The following is a 9,867-nucleotide window of genomic DNA, read 5'->3' as shown; positions in this document are numbered from 1 at the left end:
TTAGTGGTCAAACAGGGAAATGGTTCCAATGGTATTTTCTAACCACTCATTTTTCCCCATAGGGGATTTTACAAATTCTTAATTCTTTAGAGTCAAAGATGTGGAGGGGCACCATCATTTCCATAGAGTGGTCATAATAGTTTGTAGGTCAAACCACAGGAGAGCTCTGGTATAGACAGTATATCATTTGGGAAATAAAATGGAATGCACAGTATATACTACTATACGTACACAGTGCGTAAACAACATTATATAAGCAGAATATGAGGTGACCAGCATTCAAATATGTGGCATTAGTCTCCAGGTGCAGGGCTGAGTACCGGGTAGCCGGCTAGTGATGGCTGTTCAACAGTCTGATGACCTGGTGACAGAAGCCATTTCTCAGTCTCTCGGTCCAGGCTCTGATGCACCTTATATCTGTCTTCTAGAGGGTAGCAGAGTGAACAACAGACCATGGTTCGGGTGGATGAGGTCCTTAATGAATTTCTTGGCCTTCCTTCGACACAGAGTTCTATAAATGTCCTGGATGGCAGGCAGCGTGCCCCTGGTGATGCGTTGGGTTTCTGCTCCACCCTCAGGAGAGTCATGTGCAGGTGTGTAGTGTTGGGGGCGCACGAGGTGAGGCACTCCCTCACTTTTTTCAATTTGAGAATACACAAAAAATGTATTCTGATCAATTCTAACTAAATTGTATTTAATTACCACAAAAATTCCATGAACAACGATTGAATGACAAACCAAATAAATATGTAGGCTACAGCAGCCTGCAGGTAGGTAAATCTGGGTTTCTTCCCTGTCTTCTCTCTGGTGGTGGAGAATGATGAAGAACTGTAGGCTACACTATGGGGGCCTGTTGGAGGCTTGGCCAATCAGAACGTAAAAAATAACAATCGAAATTCACCTTGATGTTCATAAAACACCACCAACCCCACTCTTGTGCAGTGGAACCCAGAACGATGTGACCACTTGGTTACTGCGACACCCTCCTGCCGAGGACACCCAAAACAGAGTAGCCACTGCAAAGCCCAAGAGACTTTAGCGCTGTTCTTTTATAACCACGAAGGGAGCTCCAGTCATCCAGTCATCAAGTTCTGTTACCTATGCTTAATAGTCCTACTCAATAGTCCTACTTATTATTATTATTACAAATGAAAGATTATCACTTCTCACAATGATGCTAGTTTAGTAAAGTTAGATCAAAGTTGAATCAATGTCTCGCAAGATCACATAATGAGAAATTAGTATATTACATAACAGAACTGAATATAATAGCATAGCATAGTAGGCTTATAACGTTACTGTTATGTCACACCCTAATCTGTTTCACCTGTCTTTGTGCTTGTCTCCACCCCCCTCCAGGTGTCGCCCACCTTCCCCATTATCTCCAGTGTATTTATACCGGTGTTCTCCGTTTGTCTGTTGCCAATTTGTTTGTCTCGTCAAGCCTACCAGCAGTTTCCCCGTGCTCCTCTCTTTCTCTAGTTCCTGTTTTCTAGTTTTCACGGTTTTGACCATTCTGTCTGCCCTGTGCCTGTCTGATGTTCTGTACCTTGTCACACCACCCTGGATTACTGACCTCTGCCTGCCCTGACCCTGCCTGCTGTTCTGTACCTTTCGGACTCTACCTCTGGATTACTGACTTATGCCTGCCCTTGACCTGTCTTTCGCCTGCCCCCCTGTTTTTGTAATAAACTTTTGTTACTTCAAGACTTTCTGTATCTGGGTCTTCTCCTGAGCTTTGACAGTTACACCAAAAACACTTCATTTCTAATGAGATTTTAGGATAGTTAGCTGAAGCTGAATATCAATATTTTTTTAATCATGAGCCAAAACTCAACAGAGCCACTAGGCAGGATATATGCTTTGATTGAAACAAAATACAATAAAGGCTAATAGTTTGTTAACACCATCTGCTCTAAGTCACTCACAAAACAGTAATTCAAGAAGATCAAAATGCATAGGCTATTCCTATAAAACACAATGAGATAAATCAAATGATCATTCACGATTGACAGTGATGATTGCCTGTTTTGAAATTAGGTAGCATAACTGGGTGTTTGAGGGTATTAAAAATATAACATTTTCTTGAGACAATATGTGTGTGCATAGGCAGACGTTGCAATTGGAGGATGCATTTTATGCATATTCTACACTGAACAAAAATATAAACACAACATGCAACAAATTCAAAGATTTTACTATGTTACAGTTCATATAAGGAAATCAGTCAATTGAATTAAAATCCTTAGGCCTAATCTAGGGATTTCACATGACTGGGAATACGGATATGCATCTGTTGGTCACAGATACCAACAAAAAAAAGGTAGACGTGTGGATCAGAAAACCAGTGAGTATCTGGTGTGACCACCATTTGCCTCATGCAGCGCATATATCAGTCTGTTGATTCTGACCTGTGGAATGTTGTCCCACTCCTCTTCAATGGCTGTGCGAAGATGCAGGATATTGGCGGGAACTGGAACATGCCATCTTACACGTTGATCCAGAGCATCCCAAACATGCTCAATGGGAGACATATCTGGTGAGTATGCAGGCCATGTAAGAACTGGAACATTTTCCGTTGCCAGGAATTGTGTACAAATCCTTCCGCATGAGGCCGTACATTATCATGCGGATAAACGGCACGACAATGGGCCTCAGGACCTCGTCACGGTATCTCTGTGCATTCAGATTGACATCAATAAAATGCAATTATGTTCGTTGTCCGTAGTTTATGCCTGCCCATAGCATAATCCCACCGCTACCATGGGCACTTTGTTCACAAGTTGACATCAGCAAACCGCTCGCCCACATACACATGGGTCTGAAGTTGTGAGGCCAGTTGGATGTACTGACAAATTCCTTAAAACGACGTTGGAGGCGGCATATGGCAGAGAAATTAACATTTAATTATCTGGCAACAGCTAAGGTGGACCATTCCTGCAGTCAGCATGCCAATTGCACTCTCCATCAAAACCTGTGACATATGTGGCATTGTGTTGTGTGACAAAACTGCACATTTTAGAGTGGCCTTTTATTGCCTCCAGAACAAGGTGCACCTGTGTAATGATCATGCTGTGTAATCACCTGTTAGGTGGATGGATTATTTTGGCAAAGGAGAAATGCTCACTAACAGGGATGTAAACAAATTAAGCTTTTAGTGTGTATGGAACATTTCTGGGATATTTTGTTTCAGCTCATGAAACATGGGACCAACACTTTACATGTTGCATTCATATTTTTGTTCAGTGTCGTTTTTATTCAGTGTATTTTTTAACAAAGCTGAGATGTACTTTTTAGTGCAAAGTGTAAGAATAGGCCTACAGGTGAAATCAGTCATTGACACACACATGGTGGCATAGCAGAAACATCGGAATGAGTTCAAATCCCAGGTGAGGACATATTAAATAATAATTGTTGTATGCATAAACATACACAATGTAATCATGCATGTCAACTATGCAAGTTGATGCCGGCAGCCTCGTATAGGGCTACCTGATCAGAGGATCTCCCCCTGGAGACGAAGCCATTCCCCAAACTATTTAATAAAATATCACGTTAGTTTTTTATTCAGTTAAGCCTGTACTCGATTGAAATTGAATTGAAGTCATTTAAGTTCAATCAGGAAGGCGGATCTGAATGCTTGTTTAACTTCATCCAGTAAGCATAACATAATTCACTTTTTTTCCTATTCTACGGGAATAGTGGGAATGAATGGAAACGCATCATCAGCATAGCACCTTGTTTCTTTTCCTCTTAGCCATGTTTGGAATGTCATTCCCCTTTTTACCTTATAGCCTATAAGCACGGCACAATAATGCACATTTCCCACGCTTGCTGTTTAAACTATGGGCTCACTCTTGTAATGATCGCCTTCCTCTCTCTCAACCAATGGGCATAAATCTTGGGATGTATTTATATATTAACTTACCCTTGTTCTCGCACTTGCTGTTTTTCAGAAAAAGTTTTCGACAACCATCCACATCACACCACTAGCTATAATAACCTTTAGGCTCATCGGTGAAACTCCTTTCCACCAGTGGGGATGTTTCGATGCCAGCAGCCCCGCATAGGGCTACCTGCCATCACATCATCTGGCTTCGAGGATCATCTGTCAGAGAACAGGCCATTCCCCAAACTATTTAATAAAATGTCATATTGCATTCCATCTTTGTTCATTCAGTTAAGCCTGTACTCAACTGAAGTGGGTCTAGGGTGTCGGGCAAGGTGGAGGTGATATGGTCCTTGACTAGCCTCTCAAAGCATCATGATGACAGAGGTGAGTGCTACGGGGCGGGGCGAAAGTCATTTAGTTCAGTTACCTTAGCTTGCGTGGGTACAGGAAGAATGGTAGACATATTGAAGCAAGTGGGGACAACAGACTGGGATAGGGAGATGTTGAATAGGGTTAGGGTTAGGGTTAGGGTTAGGGTTAACCCTTCAACTATGACAGACAAAATTAGGGAAAAAAATCCAGAAAATCACATTGTAGGATTTTTTATGAATTTATTTGCAAATTATGGTGGAAGGAGGTTTTTCTTTTGGCTGTTTTGGGCTCTGAGCACCGTACTCAGATTATGATTTTTCCGTAAAGTTTTTTTGAAATCTGACACAGCGGTTGCATTAAGGAGACGTTTATCTATAGTTCCATGTATAACACATGTATTTTCATCAACATTTATAATGAGTATTTCTGTAAATTGATGTGGCTCTCTGCAAAATCCCTGCATGTTTTGGAACTACTGAACATAACAATGCCAATTTAAAAATGAGATTTTTGGATATAAATATGAACTTTACCGAACAAAACATATATGTATTGTGTAACATGATGTCCTATGAGTGTCATCTGGTGAAGATCATCAAAGGTTAGTGATGAATTTTATCTCTATTTGTGCTTTTTGTGACTCCTCTCTTTGGCTGTAAAAATGGCTGAGTTTTTCTGTGACTTGGTGGTGACCTAACATAATCGTTTGTGGATCTTTAGCTGTAAAGCATTTTTGAAATCAGACACTGTGGCTGGATTAACGAGAATTTTATCTTTGTGCCTAATACTTGTATGTTTGAGAAATTTGATTTATGAGATTTCTGATGATATGTATTTGGCGCCCTACAATTTCATTGGCTGTTGGTGAGGGGTTCCGCTAGCGGAGGTTAACAAAGATTTCATCTTAGAGTTGTACTTTGAGGTGATTTAGAAGACTGGAGCAGAGACACAATGATCAAACAACAGTTGTCAGATGTTGTTCATGTAATAACAAATACTAGAAAATAAAAGATTGTGTTGAACCATGCAACAATTAAAGGTCTTTACTTTCACTGCATGAAAATAGAACAAGTAAATTATGTTTCCATTCTTAGGCTGATTATTCTAACAAGGTGACAGGAGAAAAAAATAGCACCGTGTGACAGGATGTCAAAATTATTTGAAATGAGCTAAATAACAGATGTATTCTGTTCTTTTGTTACTGAAGACTTCAACAAATCCAAAGTGGGTTTAGTGTACACTGAAAGTACAACTTGAGACAGCAATAACACCTGGGACACAAGTAGACAAGGCAGACTTAGTGTACTTCTCATTGTATTTATTTGTGAATCAATACAGGTGGAATAAAGGTTTCATCATTATTACACTGCAAAAATGGCAAGCTCTTTTCCCATTTACATTGCATTGCATAAGTCTATACACAGCAGTCTCACTCACTGGTGTGACAAGAAAGAAAAAGCATTATTAAATCAATAAAAGCAAAACATTTTCTCTTTAGGCTTCAGTAAAGCCCATTGAAAATAGAAATAGCATATTACAGTCAACTTTTTTCAAGGGCACTAAGTATGCTCTTTGAGATGATCAGCAATGTATCCATTCAATTATATTTAGTGATTGCTTTAAATGCAAGTTCTCAGTGCATTCGGAAAGTATTTATACCCCTTGACCTTTTCCACATTTTGTTACGTTACAGCCTTTTTCTATAATGGATTAGATAGTTTTTTCCCCTTAATCAAAAAAAAAATCCAAGATGGCACAACAGTAAGATGTGTTTGTTTTCATCCCATGTAAATATTGTCTTTTTCAGTTTTTTTTGTATACATTTCAATCTCTTTTGTCCATTTTCAAAATAAATACATTCCTGCAACCCGCCTCACCCATTTTAGTACGGATCAGCTATTTTTTTAGACCTTATAACTAGAACCGCCATCACAGGCTAGCCAGCTAATTAGCTACTAGCTATTTAGTCATTGTTAGCCTCTGCTAGCGGTCTTTACCTCTAGCTCGGACTCCTGCCGTTTTAGCCTGGATAGCCCGGATAATACCTGCCAGTCTGCACAGCGTGATACCAGCCCTGATCATATCGGACTGCTCTTTTCAACTACATCACCAGATTCCTGCCGCAAGCTCTGGAGCTATTGTTGCTAACACCCTTGTCCAGAAGCATGCGCCAGTTAGCCCCGAGCTAGGCCTGTCTCTCAGCTAGCAAACTAAGTACACCAACTACAACACTTCTCTTGCCAATTGGCCTGGACCCTTTGTCGACACGGAGCCGCGCCGATCCATCATGATTTAGGAAGGACACCAAAAATGTGCTGTGCCTGGACTATCAACAGCCCTGCACCCCCACAGTAACTTGCCCAAGCCTCCCTATTTCCCCTTAAGCCAAATCCAGATAGCTGATGTTCTGAAAGAATTGCAAAATCTGGACCCCCTACAACTCAGCTGGGCTAGACAATCTGGACCCTCTCGTTCTAAAATTATCCACTGCAATTGTTGCAACCCCTATTACTAGCCTTTTCAAACTCTCTTTCGTATCGTCTAAGATCCCCAAAGATTGGAAAGCTGCCGCGGTCATCCCCCTCTTCAAAGGGGGAGACACTCTAGACCCAAACTGTTACAGACCTATATATATTCTACTCTGCCTTTCTAAGGTCTTCGAAAGCCAAGTTAACAAACAGATCACCAACCATTTAGAATCCCACCGTACCTCCGCTATACAATCTGGTTTCCGAGCTGGTCATGGGTGCACCTCAGCCACGCTCAAGGTACTAAACGATATCATAACCGCCTTCGATAAAAGACTACTGTGCAGCCGTATTCATCGACCTGGCCAAGGCTTTCGACACTGTAAATCACCACATTCTCATCGGCAGACTCAACAGCCTTGGTTTCTCAAATGACTGCCTCGCCAGGTTCACCAACTACTTCTCAGACAGAGTTCAGTATGTCAAATCTGAGGGCCTGTTGTCCAGACCTCTGGCAGTCTCTATGGGGGTGCCACAGGGTTAAATTCTCGGGCCGGGGCCTCCCGGGCAGCGCCAGCTGTGCCACCAGAGACTCTGCGCTCGCACCCAGGCTCTATCGTAACTGGCCGCAAACGGGAGGTCCGTGGGGCGACGCACAATTGGCCTAGCGTTGCCCGGGTAAGGGAGGGGTTGGCCGTTTGGGATATCCTTGTTTCATCGCGCACCAGCGACTCCTGCGGCGGGCCGGGCGCAGTGCACGCTAACCAATGTTGCCAGGTGCACGGTGTTTCCTCCGACATATTGGTGCGGCTGGCTGCGCGCTGTGTTAAGAAGCAGTTCGGCTCGGTTGGGTTGTGTATCGGAGGACGCATGACTTTCAACCTTCGTCTCTCCCGAGCCCGTACGGGAGTTGTAGCGATGAGACAAGATAGTAGCTACTAAACAATTGGATACCACGAAATTGGGGAGAAAACGGGGTAAAATGTTTAAAAAAACGTTATTCTCGGGCCGACTCTTTTCTCTGTGTACATCAATGATGTCGCTCTTGCTGCTGGTGATTCTCTGATCCACCTCTACGCAAATGACACCATTCTGTATACTTCTGGCCCTTCTTTGAATACTGTGTTAACTAACTTCCAGACAAGCTTCAATGCTATACAACTCTCCTTCCGTGGCCTCCAACTGCTCTTAAATGCAAGTAAAACTCTATGCATGCTCTTCAACCGATCGCTGGCCGCACCCGCCCGCCCGTCCAGCATCACTACAGTTCGGACTTAGAATATGTGGACAACTACAAATACCTAGGTGTCTGGTTAGACTGTAAACTCTTTTTCCAGACTCACATTAAGCATCTCCAATCCAAAATGAAATCTAGAATCGGTTTCCTATTTCGCGACAAAGCTTCCTTCTCTCATGCTGCCAAACATACCCTCATTTGTTTATTCCATGTGTAACTCTGTGTTGTTGTTTGTGTCGCACTGCTTTGCTTTATCCTGGCCAGGTCGCAGTTGTACATGAGAAATTGTTCTCAACTGGCCTACCTGGTTAAAACCTGTTTGGGATAGGGGGCAGCATTTTCACATTCTGATGAAAAGCATGCCCAGAGTAAACTGCCTGCTACTCAGGCCCAGAAGCTAAGATATGCATATCATTAGTAGATTTGGAAAGGGAACACTCTGAAGTTTCTAAAACTGTTTGAATGATGTCTGTGAGTATAACAGAACTCATATAGCAGGCAAAAACTTGAGAAAAATCCAACCAGGAAGTGGGAAATCTGAGGATAGTAGTCTTTCAACTCATTGCCTATCGAATAGACAGTGTCTATGGGGTCATATTGCACTTCCTAAGGCTTCCACTAGATGTCAACAGTCTTTAGAACCTTGTTTGAGGTTTCTACTGTGAAGGAGGAGAGAATGAGAGCTGATTGAGACAAAGGACAAAGGAATTCTCCAGTTGAAACATTATTGAAGATTTATGTTAAAAACATCCTAAAGATTGATTCTATACATCGTTTGAAATGTTTCTACGAACTGTAATATAACTTTTTGAACTTTTCGTCTGAACTTCCGCCTGGACTTGCCCGCGCCTTGTGAGTTTGTATTTGTGAACTAAACGTGCTAACAAAAAGAGGTATTTGGACATAAATGATGGACTTTATCGAACAAAACAAACATTTGTTGTGCAACTGGGATTCTTGGCAGTGCTTCTGATGAAGATCATCAAAGGTAAGTGAATATTTATAACACTATTTCTGACTTTTACTGACTCCACAACATGGTGGGTATCTGTATGGCTTGTTTTTGTGTCCCAGCGCTGGACTCAGATTATTGCATGGTTTTCTTTTTCCGTAAAGCTTTTTTGAAATCTGATACAGCCGTTGCATTAAGGAGAAGTTTATCTAAAGTTCCATGCATAACACTTGTATCTTTTATCAAAGTTTATGATGAGTATTTCTGTAAATTGATGTGGCTCTCTGCAAATTCGCCAGATGTTTTCGAGGCACAACATTACTGAACATAACGTGCCAATGTAAACTGAGATTTTTGGATATAAATATGAACTTTATCGAACAAAACATACATGTATTGTGTAACATGAAGTTCTACAAGTGCCATCTGATGAAGATCATCAAAGGTTAGTGATTAATTTGATCTCTATTTCTGCTTTTTGTGACTCCTTTCTTTGGCTGGAAAATGGCTGTATGTGTTTTTGTGACTAGGCTCTGACCTAACATAATCATATGGTGTGCTTTCGCTGTAAAGCCTTTTTGAAATCGGACACGATGGGTAGATTAACAAAAAAGTTCAGCTTTAATTTGTTGTATTGAACACGTGAATGTATGAAAGTTAAAAATATTTTTGAATTTTGCGCTCTACTTTTTCAGCGGATGATGTCAGAAAGTTAAGTTATAAGTTTTAAGTAAAGTTGAAATAAAAAATAAAAAATCTACAATACCCCACAATGACAAAGCAAAAACAGGTTTTTAGACATTTTTGCAAATTTATAATAAAACAACAAGTCAAATATAACATTTACATAAGTATTCAGACCCTTTACTCAGTACTTTGTTAAAGCACCTTTGGCAGTGGTTACAGCCAGTCTTATTGGGTATAACGCTACAAGCTTGGCACACCT

The sequence above is a fragment of the Oncorhynchus clarkii genome, chromosome 8 (assembly GCF_045791955.1).
Source record: "Oncorhynchus clarkii lewisi isolate Uvic-CL-2024 chromosome 8, UVic_Ocla_1.0, whole genome shotgun sequence".
Taxonomy (NCBI): Eukaryota; Metazoa; Chordata; class Actinopteri; order Salmoniformes; family Salmonidae; genus Oncorhynchus; species Oncorhynchus clarkii.
The sequence above is the reverse complement of the archived record's forward strand: the minus strand, read 5'-3'. Positions refer to the sequence as shown.